This window comes from Musca domestica, unplaced genomic scaffold, assembly GCF_030504385.1.
Source record: "Musca domestica strain aabys unplaced genomic scaffold, Musca_domestica.polishedcontigs.V.1.1 1, whole genome shotgun sequence".
NCBI lineage: Eukaryota > Metazoa > Arthropoda > Insecta > Diptera > Muscidae > Musca > Musca domestica.
Genome location: NW_026712114.1, coordinates 45,082,888 through 45,103,665, shown reverse-complemented (window position 1 = coordinate 45,103,665; position 20,778 = coordinate 45,082,888). Strand labels below are relative to the sequence as shown.

General features: G+C 35.1%; 1 protein-coding gene across 2 annotated transcripts in view; it reads right to left on the bottom strand.

Moving 5' to 3' along the window:
• The window catches only part of LOC101890894 (uncharacterized), a 167,661-nt gene that overhangs the window by 37,214 nt on the left and 109,669 nt on the right, over positions 1–20,778 (bottom strand). For both annotated transcript variants that reach the window (XM_059123442.1, XM_059123435.1), the window contains one exon: positions 6,682–6,727. The gene's annotated coding sequence lies outside the window, so the exon portion shown is untranslated. The remainder of the gene's footprint in view (positions 1–6,681; positions 6,728–20,778) is intronic.

Below are 20,778 nucleotides of genomic sequence, written 5' to 3'. Positions count from 1 at the left end.
TAGAAGACCTTCAGGTCTTCTACTTTCTGGAGACGAGCTTTTACTTGCTATAGAAAACCTAGAGTTCACCTACCTGCTATAGAAGACCTTATAGTTGCTATAGAACACCTAGAGGTCACCTACTTGATCATGGAAGACCTAGAGATCTCTACTTGCTAAAAAATACCATGTGGTCTTCTACTTGCTTATAGAATACCTTGAGGTCTCCTACCTGTTATAAAATATATTGAGGTCTTCTACTTGCTATAGAAGACCCTCAGGTCTTCTACTCGCTATTGAAGACATTCAGGTTTTCTACTTGCTATAAAAGACCTTGAGGACTTCTACTTGGTATAGAAGACCTGTACAAAGTGTTCGCTTTAAAGATGAACTTTAATAAGTCTTCCAGGACCTGTAGAATGTCTGCTATCTATTAAAGGTCTGAAACAAATTTCTTGTATTAAATAAAATATGTTTACATGCACATATAAAGTTCTTCATTGGTATAAAGTTCTCCATTGGTAGCAGCCCATTTCGATTACAGTTTTTATACCCTACAACACTATGTGTTGGGGTATTATAAGTTTGATTGGGCCAAAAATTATGTAACACCACGAAATATTGATTTCCCACATAATCACTCTACAGGTCGCAATTATGGTCCGATCCTCACGAAATTTAAAATGTAGGTGGGGTTAAGGTCAGAATAGAACCCTATATCTTTTGGAGATGATCGCATAATATTTAGGGGTTGAAATGGACCAAAAACTGAAAAATTTCCTGATTTTGCAGTTGCTCTACAGGTCGCAATTATAGACCAATCAAAGCGGAAGTTAGCATGGGGCTAAAGCTTAGGGCTGGGCCGAAGCCTTCCAATTTTGATGGTCATCGGGAAATATTTAGTGGGTGAAATAGGCCACAACATTTGTGTTAAATAAAAGTCAAAATTTCCATTGAACCGCGAATATTTTTAATCCCGACGAAATCACAAATAGACGAACGTGTCAATTCTGACCATTACGTCGATGCCGATAGTAAATATATCGGATATATATAGCGAAATATATACAATGTGTATATACAAAGGAAGGGGATGTTAGCTTGAATGATTATATCTCAAGAATGGCCGGACCGATTTTGACAAATTTTGCCAATTCAGAATGCCCTCTTGGCATAAAATCTAAAAAAATCGCATAAAAAAATACCAGTTGTGATGTTAATATAGATTTTGTAGTATTTTGTGACATTTTTTTATTTTTCATATTTTTATCGCATGCGATTTTTTCAATTTGACTTATAATATTGGAGTGTATATTTTGTAATATTTTTTCAGCTTACAACACTGGTTGGAGTTATTATATAAAGATTGCAATTATCGTCCAATCCTCATGAAAATTTTCATAAATGCAGGGTTAGGCTCAAAAGGGCTAGGCCTATTGGTTTTAAGAATGACCGCAAGGGAGCTTCTAGCATATTGAAGTGTTGTAGGGTATCACATAGTCGGCCCCGCACGACTATAGCCTTTGCTTACTTGTTTAACATTAACATCGTCATCATAAAAATAAAAAAATCGTCCATTAAATGAATCAACTAAAAAAAAATTGCCAACTACACCTGTTCCGAAGCCGTAATGGAAGAGGAAATGTGTTCATTTTTTTCTTGCCCTTAAACAGGTTTTTAATATTGCCAGAGAGAGAGAGGGAGAAGGGGTGAGCAGGTGACAAGCTCATAAAATGAGATGGTTTATAACACTTCATAAAAATGTCCCTTTTGTAGAGTGAAGCCTCAACAATGTGAGGACTAGAAGGCTGATAATGTTGATGATAAGTACGGATTACGATTTATTTTAATTTATGTTAAGTTTGTAAAGCAAATTGTAGAAAGTATTTGGAAGTGAGAGGTCTTCCACAAAAAAAGTTAGGTGATCTGGAATTAGGAGCTAGAGTCGCTTTTGGTGCGAAAGGTTGTTCGAAAAGAAGCCGTTTTTGGGAAACTCGAAGAAAAAAGGGCATAAAGAACCAAAAGGTGCCAAACGGTTTACCAATGTTATTGGCAAGATCCAGAGTTCTGATTTTTGTTGTACGTGTCCTTGCTTATATTCCAATTTCGAAAACAGGAATACGGTATACCTCAAAGTTACAGATTTGTACAGGTGGCTCTAGGATCTATATTTTGATGAATCAAGTAGAAGTTTTCTATTTCATTGATGACTTAACTTTAACGAAGTAGCTGGTAATTTATAAGACAGGTTAATTGTTGGAACCTATTTAGCTGTTTCAGATTGACAAATTTAAGAGTGTGCTATTGAAATATAAGCTTGAAAGTATATTCATAAAGAAGAAAAGCTCAACAAATTCTAAACCAGATTTTCCTTTTTTTCTATTCTTCTTCAAAAAATCTCCCCTAATTGTATGGCTGCTAAGAACATTTTATATTTCCAAAATTAGGATCTTTGAGTCTCTTTTCTTCTTCTCCCGGATCTCATGTGCTTCTGCGGTCATTTCCATTACGTCAGCATCGAAAGGTAAACAAAGAACAAAATTAGAAAGATATCACGTTCAAACAACAACACATTACGAAAATTTGTTCTTTATGATGGGCTTTTATTCGGCGGCCATAATGGGTTATCCTAACGACATATATACTCACACACACATACTCACACTTACATGAATGCGCTTGTTATGTCATAATGTTACAACACCTTTTCTGGCTCTTTGTCTACCTATTTGCCGAGCTTTTGTAGCAGACATCCGTTTTATGTGGCATGCCTTTAGACCAGTTTATTTGTGTGTGTGTGTGTGTGTGTGTGTTTGGACTCTCAAGAGGCTGTTAGCTTAGCCAAAGTTTGTCTTTCTGTCTGTGACATACAAGGATTATTTGTTCATTGATGGCTTCCGTTTTATGGTTTTACGTTTTTCATCTCTTTTTTGCCTTGCTTTGTTCAGCTACCGGTCTTTGTTGAATTAGGTAGACTATAATGAATATATGCATGTATGTAAGATTGTAAGATTATGATAGAAAGTTAGCCAGTCATATGGCTTTTGAATTTTATACCATTTGGGTAATGCAAGCGTTTTTCTTGTTGAATGTGTAAATATTGGTCATGTAGGTTAGTCTTTCACTGCTGTCCAAGACAAGGATTTTGAAAATTCAAGTTAACATTTAATTTTGATAAGTAATGCTAAAATATTTTGGTAAAGTTCCCAAAGATCCAAGATCGATAATTTATTTTTATGTTCCAAAAATTTGGTTGTCCTGATCCCCATTCTTCATATATGATATTAAAGGCAAAGCAAAGATTTTGAAAATTTAACCTAACATTTAATTTTGAAAGGATGATACTAAAATATTTTGGTACAGACTCTATAGTTCCAACTACGCGGAAGTATCGATAATTTATTTTTATGTTCCAAAAATGTTGTTATCTTGATCCCCATTCTTCATATAAATTTATACGTTTAAAGTAAATGGTAAACATAATAAAATTATGTTCCTATTCTCAATTTTTTGTTCTGGTTCTCCAACAATTCTTATTTCAATATTTTCATTACAGGACCTACATCAATGTGGTGTCGGTGTTATATTGTACCTGCCAACATGTTTCCTTCACTCATTCATGTTTATGTCGCCATACAGGTCCTTCGAACCGACAACCAACCAGCCAGCCACTGTAGTCGTAGTTGTTGTCTGTCATTGGTATTTCCCCAAATATACATTAAAACGTTTCATTTTCATTGTTGATGTCTGTTGTTGTATAGTCAAACAGGACTTTTGTGTTGGGCTTCCGTACCAGCATGACGTATACATACTACCAGGCAAAAGACCTAAAGCTGTCATAAAAACATACAATCGCACATAGGACAACATATAGACACACAGAAAAGAGGCGTCACAAATGTACGACGTAATACTACTGTGACATGTCATAGTGGCATCTTTCAATTCGGTGTTTTGAATGTTTGCTTTGGAAAACACTGAGAAAAAAAACGTCAAACGTAGGTCGACTTTGAAATTTGAGAAAGTCGTCTAATAGAAGACGGTCAATTTGGTCCAAAAAACAACTGAAATTTTTAATAAACGACACGGAGGTCATATTTTTGGACAACGCGGGGGTTTTCCTTATTGACGACACGAAGTTCGTTTTTATAGACGAAACTTGGACGACATGGAAGTCATCTTAATAGACGACGGTGAGGTTGTCTTTATAGACGACCGTGAAGTTGTCTTTATAGACGACCGTGAGGTTGTCTTTATAGGCGACACGGAGGTCGTTTTTATATACGATACGCAGGTCGTCCTTATAGACGATACGGAGTTCGTCCTTATAGACGACACGGAGGTCATCTTTAAAGACACGGAGGTAATATTTATAGACGACGTGAAGGTCGTCTAACAGACTACCGGCCTTATAGTCGTCTAATATCTAATAGTCGTCTAATTCGTATTTAAACATGGTTGCAAAAGTACGGAGACAGCAACAGCGACTAGTTGAATAATCTTTTTCCAGCGTGTATAAAGGAGAAATTATACATGCATGTCCATGACATCAGCCTTAGGTGACAAAGCTTTCACATCTTTTCGACATTTACATATACGTACGTATGTGGCTATGTCTGTCTATTTGGCTTTCTCTATCCGTATCTGTTTGCATCTGTCCCATGTATAGCTCTTTATGATGTTTTGCATAATGGTTTGTCAAAAGCTTAGAGCTCTAGCCTGGCCGATGTAGAGACACTGGTCAAATATGCCAAAACATTGATGAGGCTGATGTTGACGATGAGTTCAAAAGTTCTATGTTTATACAAATATACATATCTATGTATAACAAATACACATACCAAACATGTGTTTGTGTTGGGTGCGTGTTCGATGAAAATCTAAACATGTAGAACATTTACAAACAATACTGACGTTTATCTAACAACAGTATTGACACACATTTTAGTCTAGATGGGTGCCTTAAATGCCTCTTGGGAATGTGTGTATGTGTGCGTATATGAATACCATAGGTTTTATGTGTGTGTGAATGCAGGTCGGTAAAGAGGGTTAGAGGTTATATTCGGGTCGATTTATAAATGTTCAAAATAGAAAATCGTTGCAAATGACATTTAGATAATCAAACATTGTCACACCAGGATAGCACTTAGGATCATTTTGAATAATAATGACGTCAAATTGCTGTGCCAGAAGAAAAAAAAACATGCAAAACAAAATATGTATGTTAATGGCTTTATAATGATAGGAAAACATAGGAGTAATATTAAATATGGGAAATTGTATAGTTTTCTCCATGTAATAGGGTTTATGTCAATTTTAATATTTGGTTTGTATTTCGAATTGGCACAAATATTTAGGTAGAACGCAATTTTTGCTATTAGGGCATCAGAAATGCTCAGTTTGTGAAACGTCGTTATTATTTAGTCCCTTTTAATTTCTATGTATTTCTTACAAAAATATCAAAAGATGGGTCCATATGTAAGTGGTCTAATGTCGGGATCAAAAAGGGTAAAACTTAGTCGAAGACATGTAGTCCCATATTTCTTAATATTCGAGTAATAATCCCAAAATGAAACTGTAGCGACTACCTCCATTTGCCCTATATCAATAGATGTCGCTATATATAGTCAACACAAAATGGTACAACATCGTGGCGCAAAAGTAATCCTATCAGAAAATGCTATAAATTTTACGATTGGCCCTTAATGTGAGTTATGTTTTGAAATTTTTGTGGTAAACACATGCAAAATACACGTAAATAAACAATGTTACGCTACATTGCTCCAGAACGTGGAATATTGGGGAATATTTATTTGACCAATAATCGGTGGGTGACTTTGGCACAAAGTGAATTTCGCCGCAGATTTCCTGGCAGTCCAACGCCTACACTGCGTCGTTTAGCCGCTCGTCCCAAAGAGACAAAAAATGATGCTGCTCGGCCTGGCATACTCCTTCTGCAGAGAATATTGGTGCTGTAGCCATACGCAAATGAAGATATGGACAACGAAATGCTCCTACCGTTTATCTTCGAAAAAATCATCGATGAAGATGATGATGATTTTTCATGAAAAATAACCATGAGTGATAAGGCCCATTTTCAATTTAGCGTTTACGTAAATAAGCAAAATTTATGCTTCTGGGGTACTGAAAATCCGCGTGTGACCCACGAAGAGCCATTACACCCCCTCAAAGTCAGTGTATGGTGTAATGTTTTCGGTAGAGTAGTTATCGAACTTTTTTTCCTTCGAAAACGTCGTGGGTCATATGGTTCCTATGAATAGTTAGCGCTACAAAGCAATTATCAATCACTTATTTTTGCCGCAACTTAATGAGTTGGGATTAGATGTGCATGTGGATACAACAGGACGGTGCAACGGCACACACTACACGTGCCACATTCGATATGCTGAAGCATGCATTTCCCGGGCTAATCTCCCATTTTGGCGATTTACACTGGCCAGCAAGATCGCCTGATTTGACCGCTCCAGACTTCTCTTAAAGACAATATCCGTCAAGAATGTGAGGACCTATCGCCGGAAGTTTTGGCTTAAGTGATGGAAAATGGCACAAGAAGGGTTCAAATGACAATAAAGTGTGTCTGGGCCATTTACATGACATCATATTCTCGACATAATGTAAAAAATAAAACTAAAAGGCCAAATTAAAATAATCCACAAGAAGAACCTTTTAATCTGTTCTTACCTTAATCTGTAGCGAATGTTTTTCTATTATTCATTGTGTGAAGTTTCTGCAAGAAAATAAAAATAATCAAATTTTAATTAATATTTTTTCAAGAAATTGCAAAGTTTAAATAATATAGAGTTTAAAAAACAGGTTCAGCCGAGCCGAACTTTTAATGCCCTCCACCATTCGGAAGGAATTTGCAAAATTTCCAAAATTCTGGAATGGCCTCTGAAATAATTAAAATTTCGAATAATGGATGGCATGGACTATACGTAGACCTGTCTGGCAGGGAAGGAGGTGAATATTGTAAATTCCAAATACAAATTTGGAGATAATTCTGTTGAAAAATGTTTCTAAAATCGGTTAAAAAACGAATATGGGAAGGTACTACTATACTACTAATATACGAAAATGTGGGCCTAAATAGGTAATTTTCTGTCGTAATGGGTACCTCCCATTACGAACTCCAAATACTAAATTTTAAACAATTTCAGTGAAAAGTGTGGCATAAATCATACAAATATTATCTAATATGAAATTGTCAAATACCGAATATCGGGAAGAACCGTTATATGTGGCCATACAAGAGCATGGACCTGCTTGGGCAATTTTCTGTCTATCTTCAAATATCAAATTTTAAACAAAAAGTGTGACGAATATTGTGATGTACAGTTATATGGGTATACAGGATGAGATGAAAAAACTGGAACCAAATTCAGACTGCTGTCATTTCTAAGCCATTCTCCGCGACAGCTGTTAAAATTATTCCAGTGACAGCTCATTATATTGTTTACAAGCGTACAAAAGCATTTTGGTGAGAATTTTCCAGAAAAAAGTTATTCGTGATGGATTTCAAGCGTGATTGATTTCAAGCGTTATTCGTGATGGATTTCAAACGTGATTTCCTTATATAAGGTTCCTCGCTTCATTCCCAGCGCCCAATGGCCAGCAAAATCACCGGATACCAATCCTTTGATCTATTATGTCTGAAGTATTTTGGAAAGCAAGGTTGGGACAAAAAAATACCAAAGTGTCGATCACCTCACAGCAACATTCGGACAGCCTGTGGCGCCTTCATTAGACCAATTCGAACAAATCTAAACTTATTGTACAATTTGTAGCTATTCCCAATATTTTTAAAGGATACTTCAGTCTATGACAGAAAATTGTCTGTGCAGGTTCACGTTTTTGGTATAGCCCCCATATATCAGTACCTGCCTATATTCGGTATTTTGATGATTTTAGCTTCATTATTCACCAGAATTGTTTCAAATTTGATATTTAAAGTTCGTAATGGATTTCGTATGAAGGTTGACGTTTTCGTATATTCCCCATGTAAAGGTTTTTATTTAAGTGGTAGTTTTCGGAATTTTATTTGAAAAATTTCAAGTTCCTTCCAATGGTGGAGAGCATAGCTGCTTTTTTACTTGTTTCATATTGCATTAAGCAATGGCGTGTTGTTACAAAATGCTTGTTAGAAATTACCCACAGGGGAAAATAACTCATTACAATGTAATATAAACAAACATAGTTTAGCATTACCAGTGGGTTGACCAATAATGATATATTCTTACAAGGATTATACCATGTCGACTCTAAAACCGTAAAAAAGCAAAAAACGATATTAGGAAGCTTCAACCATTTATTTATGTATAACCATTTTTGTTATGTCATAAAGATTGCACCTTCCCTATGTGGAGGAGCTAACAGAAGAAGTGGTTGGATTTGCCACACCAAACCCGAAAAAAATACAAAGAGTGGTACCTTTACTTGGATGTAATTGGATACTCCCTTCGTGATTTATTGTGCGCCCAACCACACAGACGGAAGCAGAGATATCCATTGCGAATCTTCTGTTAAGGATTTGGCAAAAAGAGATTTATATCATATTTTGAACTATCACATGATGATGATGCACAGCACAATTTTTGAAATCAATTATGCAGAATAACACATTACATGGTAATGGAAATAAACAACCCAACAGATGGGGGACTTGCAGCCAAATGAAGAAAAGCATAATTTAAGTTGTCGCTGCAGATTCTAGACTTTGAACAACCTTCTATACTCATATCGGAGGAAAGGTAGTTAAATACCAGTAATGGATAATACACAAACTGTATTATTTAACAAATTGTTTATTCTACGTATTTGGATAATTTGAGTGACCGAAGAAAAACTTCTCATTTCTTGTGATATGTCCTTATACTAATGAGTCAGTAGGTGGCTTTCTAGGTAGGTATAGCTTCCATAAATTGATAACATATATTTATTTATGATTTTTTATAATTGTATAAAATACATAAACACAATATGTTTTTTCTTAAATAAAAAATTCTTTCCAATATACGAGTCTATGGGAATATTATGAAACACCTTAGTACGCCAATAAGCTCTACAAGCAATAGCTCATCATTTCTTCTGTCTGACAAGATTTTAGGCAGCATTCATCATAAATGCCCACTCGGTGTCGTTGTTTACGAATTTTACCCAAATCGTTTATATGCTCGCCATACAATATATCTCTTAGCAAAGAGTTCGAATCGTCTTCTCCGAAAATATCTATAATATCAAAAAGTGGAATTTGAAAATGGAAGTCAAATAAATCAATTAATTCATTAATTAATCTAATTAGTTGTTATTTAGGCAGTAAGTAACTTACATCGCTTTCTAATCGACTTTTTGGTAAGATTCATTCCATTAAAGCCATCAACACAGACCGCATTCAAAATCTCTGTTAATCCCGAACCACATGCACGTATGTTTAAACAATTTATCTCATGGACGAGAGCGAAGAATACAATTAAAATAAAGACTTTCATGATTTCGAAAATAGTTTAGACTGTTTGAGGTCTTCGAGGTTCAAAACGATTTTATGTAATGTCTTCTGAAGACTGTGATAGTTGTTATTTATACTAAAGGTTTTATTTCGAGAGTCTGGAATCAAGGTAAAAAAAAAATAGTATGTAAATTAACAATCCCACATCTTTGTGGTGTTTTAGCAAAAACACATCCATATTGTGCATATCCTTGAGCTTATAGTCGTATGCGAATGCAAATAAGAAAGGCAAGGGTAGAGTCAATAACAAACCAAATAGCTATGAATTTTAATTAATACTAAATATTTAAACTAATTTATAAAAAAACAAGTAAGCAAAGGCTAAAGTCGTGCGGGGCCGACCATGCGATACCCTACAACACTACAATATGTTAGAAGCCGCCTTATATCCAGATCGATTTTGGAAGATTTCGCTTTTGAAATTATGTCAAAAGGCATTGACCAGGGACATTTGCCCAATATTTAACCACTCCGTCATACTGTTAGTTGTTGTGGTCCATTTTCCATCCAAAATACTAGAATCATTCCCTGTCCTTAACTCTCTTCTCAGGCGTGTTTATTGGCTTCATATGTGTGATAAGGATTTTTTTTCTGTTTTTGGTTCATTTGAACCACTAAATATTTTGCGATCATCTCCAAAAGCAAGAGGCCCCTCTGTATCTCTAAATTTAGACTCATCTATATGTTTTGCTTGTCTACGATATTTTGCTACATTTGTCAACGAAATCAGCATAAAAAGCCAGAAGTTCGCCTTTTGTGTATTTCATTCTATTTCCATTCTACTCGCTGTCCTAAACTCTAACTTTATGCGAGATTTCGTGTCCTTTGGTTTCTATTTGTGACCTTTATAATGGCTGCAAAATCAGGAACATTTTTAGTTTTTGGTCCATTTCAACCTCCTAATATATTGCGGACGTCTTTGAAAACAATAGGCCTAGCCCTTCTGAGCCCAACCCTAACCTTGTGAAAATTTTCGTGAGGATCGGACGATATTTGCAATCTATATATAATAACCCCAACCTGTGTTGTAAGTTGAAAAAATATTACAAAATATACACTTCCATATTTTAAGACAAATTGAAAAAAAACGCATGCGATAAAAAATATGAAAAAATAAAAAAATGTCACAAAATACTACAAAATCTATTTAACATCTTTATTGGCATATTTTTATGCGATTTTTTTTAGATTTTATACTTTTATGTCAAGAGGGCATTCTGAATTAACAAAATTTGTCAAAATCGGTCTAGCCATTCTTGAGATATAAGCATTGTAGCTAACATCCAGTTCCTTCTATATATACATTGTATATATTTTGCTATATATAACCGATATACTTACTGTCGGCATCTACGTAACGGTCAGAATTGACCTGTTCGTCTATTTGTGATTTCGCCAGGATTAAAAATATTCGCGATTTAATGGAAAATTTGACTTTTATTTAACACAAATGTTGCGGCCTATTTCACCCACTAAATATTACCCGATGACCATCAAAATTGGAAGGCTTCTGCCCAGCTCTAAGCTCTAGCCCCATGGTAACTTCCGCTTTGATTGGTTTATAATTGCGACCTGTAGAGCAACTGTAAAATCATGAATTTTTTCAGTTTTTGGTCCATTTTAACCCCTAAATATTATGCGATCATATCCAAAAGAAATAGGGTTCTATTCTGACCCTAGCCCCACCTCCATTCTAAATTTCGTGAAGATCGGGCCATAATTGCGACCAGTAGAGTGATTACAAATTAACATGGACAGACGGACAGACGGACAGACGGACGGACATACATAGCTAGATCGACTCAGCTCGGCGAGATAGGAAGATCCATATATACTTTCCTATGTGGGAAACCAATATTTCGTGGTGTTACAATATTTGGCCTAATCAAACTTATAATAACCCCAACACATAGTGTAAACAAAATGTAAACAAAATTTTCAATAATTTTTCTCCTTTTCCCCACGATGCCGATTCTAAGAAAACATGGTTAAAAACTGTTTTTAACGGTATAGTAACAAGTCAATATTTCGTACACATTTACTTGCCATTAAAATTCTACTATGAGACATCATAAGTCTTAACCTTACCTAAACGCCAGGGATTATGTGAGTTTATGGAAAATACTACTACTATGACTAAAACACCGAAATACGACATTTGGCTGTACCGTTATATGAGGCTATATCAAAACATGGACCTATATTAATAATTTTCTTTGCCAAACATTTGGCCGATTTAAAATACATCTGAACGAAATTTTATTAACCTTATTTATTTTGTTCTGAAGCTAGATTGATATCCACAGACGTACAGACAGGCAAGCGGAAATGGCTAAATTTTATGTTGAACTAAAAGAGATATTTCGAGGAATTACTAACCTAAAATATCCTCAGCACAATGGTGGATGGTATAAAAATTGTCATAGACTGAGGGTTTATATTTGGTGTATCTGTTGTCCAAAGTCGGCTTTCTTACTTGTTAGAACAACAGAACATCGAATGGCCATATATTTTTATATCCTCCACCATACATAATATTAAGGATATGTTAAGTTTGCCATTATTTATATTCTTAATCAGCATAAGATTCCATTTCAATTTAGCCATGTCCGTCCATGTGGAAATCAGTCTAGAGGCCGGACGGAGTGAAGTAGGTGGACAAAATTAAAAATGGGCTAAATATATCCACGTTTTGGTATAGCCCCCATATAACTATACTGGCACATTTAATGTATTTTTAGTGTTTAAGTCACACTTTTACTATAAATTTGCAGTTTGTGTTCCCAGTAGGTAGGGAAGGTCCTTGCAGAGAACTTTACATATAGGTCCAGGTATTATTATATACGCATATAACTGTAAATCACAATATTCGTCACACTCTTTGTTTAAAATTTGGTGTTTGAAGTTCGACAGAAAATTGTCCATATAGGGTGAGATAAAAAAAACTGCAACAAAGTCAAACGCAATCATTTTTACATTTTTTTTTAAATTTTATTGAATCAAAGCAAATATGTTGGAAATAGCATCAGATTTTGGAAAAAGGTTGGATTTGTTCGAATTGGTCACCTTTGACACGAATTATGGCCTTCAAACGACCAATGAAACCGTCACACTCTGCCCGAATGTTGCTCTGCGGTATTTTGACCCATTCCCGGTGAAGCGGTTGCTTGAGGTGATGGAAACTTTGATATTTTTTAGTACCAACCTTGCTTTCCAAAATACTGCAGACCCAATGGTCCAACGAATTGGTATCCGGAGATTTTGGTGGCCATTGTGCGCTGGAAATAAAGCGAGGAACCTCATTTCGTAACCATTCTTGGGTTGCGCACGCTGAGTGCGATGGTACTGAGTCCTGTTGGAATGTCCAAAATGTGCATATCCTTAAATAAAAACCTTTACATGGGGGATATACGAAAACGTCAACCTACATACGAAATCCATTACGAACTTCAAATACCAAATTTAAAACAATTCTGGTGAATAATGTAGCTAAAATCATCAAAATACCGAATATAGGGAGGTACTGATATATGGGGGCTATACCAAAAACGTGAACCTGCACAGACAATTTTCTGTCATAGACTGAAGTATCATTTACGAACTACAAATACCAAATTTGAAACATTTCGGGTGAATAATGTCGCTTAAATCACCAAAATATCGAAAATAGCTAGGTACCATTATATGGGGGCTATGGAACAACGTGGCCCATTTTCAATACCAAAAGTACTGCAGAAGTAATATACAGGGTGAGATAAAAAAAAACTGCAACAAAGTCAAACGCCGTACTTTTTTCATTTTTTTTTTTTTAATTTTCTTGAATGAAATCAAAAAATATTAAGAATAGCTACAAATTGTAGAATAAGTTTAGATTTGTTCGAATTGGTCACCTTACGGCCTTCAAACGGCCAATGAAAGCCTCACAGGCTGCCCGAATGTTGCTGTGAGGTGATCGACAATTTGGTATTTTTTTGTGCCAACCTTGCTTTCCAAAATACTCCAGACATAATAGATCAACGGATTGGTATCCGCAGATTTTGCTGGCCATTGTGAGCTAAAAATGAAGCGAGAAACCTCATTTTGTGACCATTCTTGGGCGGCGCACGCTGAGTGCGATGGTACTGAGTCCTGTTGGAATGTCCAAAATCTAAGTCCATGTTCAGTTCACTATCTATTTTTTCGCCACTGCGACGCGTGTTTCTATCAAGTCGCTTCTTTACTTGTCGAACAATTTCTGCTAATGTTGGTTGCTGTTTTCTTCCGTCTACTTCCTTGACGTCGGGCTACGCTATCAGTATCATGATAACGAGCAATAGTACGAGACACAAAAGATTTATTCACATTTAAATGCTGGAGTGCTCTAACTATAGCCACTTGTGGTTTTCCATCCACATTTAAAGAAATCACACTATCACGCTTGAATTCCATCACGAATAACTTTTTTCTGGAAAATTCTCACCAAAATGCTTCTGTACGCTTGTAAACAATATAATGAGCTGTAACTGTAGGACGAGTGTCTGGGAAATGACAGCAGTCTGAAGTTGGTTGTAGTTTTTTCATCTCACCCTGTACATTTGAGTAAAATTTATCAACGCACTTCATTTCTTTTGGAAGCTAGAGGGATTTCCACAGACTGACAGACGGACGGACATCGCTATGTCGACATAGAATTATATCTAAAATGTATATTTCGATGTGTTACAAACGGAATGACAAACCTAATATACCCTCCATACTATGGTGGAGGGTATAAAAAGTGATTTCATTTCTCTATTGACATATAGTGAAGTTTTATGGAGAATATATTTGTCTTCGACGTAATCTCTCTAGAATAATGCGGATTATTAGTCTAGCGTCGTACTGGTTGGCAATATTTTCCCTTAAAATTTCCCTTTTTGTGATTTGCCAAATTACAAAACTAAGCAAATTTTCTAGATTGACTTTAATAATTGATAAAAGGAATTATTCATTTATATTTAAATTGGTAGGTAAATACATGAGGCTTATATCATCTTAAATGGCACACAACGGTAAATATTAGTTAACAGATTAATCTTAAGCGATTTGTTTGATACGGATGTTATGCGATATTCTCTTGTGGGTATTTAAATCGGATTATAAAATTAATGCTCGTTTAGAAGGTGTGTGTTTGAGAGTGGGCGTGTGTGTGTTTGGGTATGTGTTGAGTGATCAGGGAATTAAATATGGCATTTGAATTTGATGGAGTGCAATTTCCAATTGTTTGGGTTAACAATTTATTTAACAATCTATTGGAATGTGAGCGATGTATTGGAGAAATCTATAATAGAGTCTGAAAAATATAGGAACTTGGAGAAAGTTGTAAAGGTAGAAAGACAAATATTCAAATTGTTTTTTTTTTTTTTTTCAAAAAGTAAATTAAAAACTGTATATTAAATTTCTCCCAGATGTTTCGTATGGGTTTATTTTCTGTCTTTTTGGGAATTTTGAGAAGAAAATAATTAGCTTTTTATACAACTAATCAAATATGAAATAATGCAAGTCATTATTTCATTTTTTTCTTATCGAGAATTTTGAGAAAAAAGTTTTTAAAACTCTTCAAATATGGCCCAATTTAGGAAAACCAAATGCCTGAACATATCTTAAGATGCTTTATTAATTAAAAACTTCAACAAGTTCCTCTAAAAACTTTTTGATTAAGTGAACACGGTGTCGTAATTAAAATATTTAAAACTCGCAATTCAATTTAATATTTTAATTGAATTACTCTGAATTTAAAACTCACGATACAATTAAGTATATGATGAATAAAATTATTTTGAATTTTTCTATAAACTCCCTCATAGCTTTTCACCTAACCAATAATTTAATTATATCCCAACCACCGCATTTTTACTGTGAGTTGAGAATAAAATTATTTTATGGCTTTTATCGAAATATCGATGTGTGGTTGAGGGGAAACTCTTTTCAATAAGTGGTTTGTATTTAAAAGCATGCTAATAGAAACATATATATTGGCAGAAATTATGATATACACCATCACTTAAATTGAGAAATGGAAATATTAAAAATTGTGGCTGAAATCAATTCATTTGGATCAGTGACGTGTGAATGAGTATTTTTGTAAAAGTATATATTTTGAATTTATTAGCCAGAAGTCGAAACAGGAAAAAAACATACAAATAAAATGTACTTGTTTTATAATAAAATATATGAAGTATCCATGCATATATAATTGGAAAAGTTAATTTGGTGGTATAAAAGTTTTTTTTTTCAGTCAAATAAATATAAGATATTATGGATTTAAATGTGTACAGGGTGAGATAAAAAAATGCAACGAAGTCAAATGCCATAATTTTTATTTTTTATTTTTTTATATTTTATTCAATGAAAGTAAAAAATGTCGGAAATAGCATCAAATTTTAGAATAAGTTTAGATTTGTTCGAATTGGTCACCTGTGGCACGAATTATGGCCTTCAAACGGCCAAAACGTCACACGTGCCCGAATGCTGCTCTGCGGTATTTTGACACATTCCCGGCGAAGCGCTTGCTTGAGATCATTGTCAGTTTGGTATTTTTTAGTGCTAACTTTGCTTTCCAAAATACTCCAGACACAATAGTCCAACGGATTGGACTCATTTTGTAAGCATTCGTGGGTCGCGCGGGCTAATTTTGTAACCATTCTTGGGTCGCACGTGCTGAGTCCCGTTGGAATGTCCAAAGTTTGCGTCCAAAATGTTTCGCGATAATATTCGGTATTTATTCTAATGCCACGATCGATTAATACGAGCGGAGATCGACCATCGGCTGTTATGGGGGCCCACACCATCATCATGGCCGGCCCTTGAGTTCTGGTGGCCAACCGAAGGTGCACATTTTCAGCTGATCTCTTTGGCAAGTAAACAAGATCATTTTGTTTGTTTACAAACTGCTGGACAAGGAATGTCTTCTCATCGGAGAAAAGCAAATTCGGCAGTTCCCCACTTTTGGCCAAGCGAAGCAACTCTTTGCTTTGCTTTTGAGTCTATTTTGTTTCTTTTGAGGTGTAAGTTCTTGCACTTTTTGGAATTTCAATGGCTTTACCCCGAGCTCAATTTTCAATATTTTCCGAATGGTAAATTGCGATATGTTCAGCTTATGAGCCATTTTTCGGTCACTGCAACGCGGGTCTGGATCAAGTCGCTTCTTTACTTTTCGAACCATTTCTGCTGATGCTGCTGTTTTCTTCCGTCCACTTCCTTGACGCCGGGCTACGCTACCAGTATCACGGTAACGAGCGATGGTACGAGACACAAAAGATTTATTCACATTTAAATGCTGGAGTGCTCTTACGATAGCCACTTGCGGTGTTCCAGCCAAATATATATCACTTGGAGAAGGATTTATAAGATATCTGGTATCAATATCATTGTTGTCGAATGAATATTACGAATTTGAGAGACTTAAACACCAAATCGGATGAAACATATATCTGAACCGATTTTCTCCGAATTCGATGTACTTGCTTATGGACTAAATTCGGTCGAATGTACGATAATTCAGGTTTTTTTGACTGATATTGGCTATTTGGTGCACAAATAACCCGAAATCTCTTCAGGATATATGTGGGAGCTATATCCAAATCTGAAACGATTGGTGCCCAATGAACCCGAAATCGGTTGAAGATATATGAGAGCCATATCTTAATCTAATAGAGTTCGTCCTTGGGCCAAACAAATATAGTTTGCATAATTTCATCTCAATCGGATTATAAATGCGACCTGCATTGCGTTCATAAGAATACATGGAGGGACTCAGGGAATTAACTCAGAAAGTGATTCTATGAAGATCCTCAAAAGTTATAACCAATGCACAAAGACATAATACCCTTACCACTTTGTGGTATAGGGTATAATGAGTTTTCCGACTTTCACTTTTGTTGTCACATTGTATCAATTTGTAACCGTAATGACATTTTAAATTGTTTTCCTATCTCCATAAATCTCGATTTTCTCTTCATATTGAATGTGATTGCTACTTTTCTGTCAGAGTTGAAAATGAGAAGGATACCATTAGGAAATCAATCCATTATTGACCCTTTAAGGTGTTGTCGATAATGGATGTGGAGCTTTGAATAAATTTCATATTTCACAGAATCTAAAATAGATGGACAATGAATGGCATCTTAGGCATTTCGAATGTGTAATTTGCAAAGGACATTTGCGGCTTTATTGGTCTTGTGTGCGTCTGTATGGGTATATTATTTCATTAGATATTTGCATTTTGTCTACAATTTGCATCTGTTGACGTTTATGTTTGAGAAATGGATATTCTCTTGACATAAATTACACACCTATCTGGTTATTGAGGGATTTAGTGAAATATTAATTTTCCGTAAAATGATAACATTGACAAATTAGACAATAACATACATTCATTAATTAAAATATTTAATAGAGAAATTATGTGATATACTTGGTAATATTGTATAGAGTGTTAATGAGAGAACTAAGTTGTTGAAACTAGAACATTGAGAAATGACAATGTGTTTAGGGGGAACCAGGAATTTAACATTTTTGTCATAAGCCATTAAAATATTCAAATGCGAAACTTGAAAAAATCGGTGAATAATTTATGGGGGCTATACCAAAATGTGGAGCCGCACAGACAATTCTCTGCCTTAGGCTGCAGTATCCATTACGAAATTCAAATACCAAATTTCAAACATTTCCGATGAATAATGTCGATAAAATCATCATAATACCGAATATAGGAAGATAATAATACCGAATATAGGAATATACGAAGGCGTGGACCTGTAAAGACAATTTTCTGCCATAGGCTGTAGTATTCATTACGAACTTCGAATACCAAATTTGAAACAATTCCCGTGAATAATGTCGCTAATTATATCAAAATACCGAATATAGGGAGATACCGTTATATGGGGCTATACAAAGACGTGGACCTGCACAGACAATCTCCTGTCATAGGCTGTAGTAACTATTACGAACTTTAAATACCAAATGTAAAACAATTCCTGTGAATAATGTCAGTAAAATCATAAAAATACCGAATATCAATGTTCTGTCAACGAAGCTAGTATGAACTACAAATGCCATTTTTGTAGACAAATCCATGGAAAATGTGGCAAAAATCATCCAAATATCGAATATCGGGAGATACCGTTATATGGGGGCTGGACAAAAACGTGGACTTATATGTACAATTCCGTGGAAAAATGTGGGGAAAATCAACAAAAAATCGAATTTCGGGAGGTACCGTTATATGGGGGCTATACGAAAACGTGGACATATATGTACAATGTTACGCCACCGGAGCTAGAACCCATCACGCATTACAAATGTAATTTTTTGTACGAATCAGTAAAAAAATTGCAACCATCAAGATACCGAATGTCGGGAGATACGGTTATATGGCGGCTATACCAAAACGTGGACCTATATATACTATGATTCGCCACCGGAGCTACAAACTATAACGAACTACAAATGCCATTGAACAATCCATGGAAAAATATGGCTAAAATCATCAAAAAATCTAATTTCGGGAGGTACCGTTATATGGGGGCTATACGAAAACGTCAACCTATATATACAGTGTTCCACCACCGGAGCTAGAACCCATAACCAACTCCAAATACCATTTTTTGACAAATCTATGAAAAAATTTGGCGAAAATCATCAAAACGCTGATAATCGGGAGGTACCGTTATATGTGGGCTATACGAAAACGTGGACATATATGTACAATGTTACGCCACCGGAGCTAGAACCCATCACGCATTACAAATGCCATGTTTTGTACGAATCAGTTAAAAAAATTGCAACCATCAAAATACCGAATGTCGGGAGATACGGTTATATGGCGGCTATACCAAAACGTGGACCTATATATACTATGATTCGCCACCGGAGCTACAAACTATAACGAACTATAAATGCCATTGAACAATACATGGAAAAATATGGCAAAAATCATCAAAATGCTGAATATCGAGAGGTACCGTTATATGCCGACTATACCAAAAGGTCTAATTTTCAATACCATCCTAGACACAAATGTTCCAAATGTTGAAGCTCTACGTTAAATAATGTGGGCTGTATCGTGATTTCAATACACAGACGGACTTTGTTAAATCGACATAGACTTTCATGCTGATATGAATGTTAGTGCGAGTATACTTGATGGGGTGTACGACGAATATTTAGAGAGGAGTGTTCAAAATTGAGTGGACCCATTATTAACTAATTTCAATTTGTTTGAACAAATAAGAACCCTAAATATTAAACCGTTGGCTAATCCGGGGATACTACAAAACGAGAACCAACATTGAAAATCTCTGTCAATGTTAAACCCATGAAAACGTGGGAAACTTTGGCTGGAAGATTTGGTAAGTGCCTTCAATACATTAGCGCTTATTTGCAAATATTTCATAGTAATTCTATTTCCAATTTACATTCTACCCTCGTAAGACCTGTTACATCTATGTTACATTAAACTAAATCCGTAATGGGGTTTCTGGCGGAAATTGTTATTACAAATGAATGAGAACCCTCTGTTAATGGCCTTTATAGTTCCGCCCAATGCTAAGTGAATGTTACACAACTACAAATACATAAATGTGCGTGTGTGTGTGTTACGTTGTGGTTAAAATAATTTTACATCACATTCTATATATATAAACCGCACTCAAAAATACGTACACACACACATAAGCATATTTATCTTGGTTACAATAACAATTTGATATTCGGCTATAATGTGCACAAATCCATAGCATATGTGGGTGTGTGCACATGACCCCTTGCACTGAACTATGCAAATGTAAGGACTTTTATTTGAAGGATTACAAGTTTATTTATTTACCTACACCGAAAAAGACATATTTAAATATTTGATAACATTTAATCTTTGGTCATAGTAACGTTTCAAATAATCCAAATCAGGACCCAAAATATACGTAACAAAAAGGATTTATATTTTACATTACATATTTATGTAATGCTATGTGATTTAAGAAATTCATTACAGAAAATTGTTCGAAGAAGTCAAGAAGAAAAAATATTTAAAAATTTCAAAAATAAAAAAAAAAAATTTTCAAAACCCACAAGCAGTTGCCGTTATTTATTTTGGTTTGAAAGCTCTGATTGAACGCTTTTGTATATTAAAAATCCTTGTGATACGCCTTTAAAACATTTATCATTTTGCATTACCCAATTCTCATCTAATTTAAAGAAATGCCTTTAAGAAATAAACTGATTTCAAGTACACAAACCTGTTATAGTTACCTCCT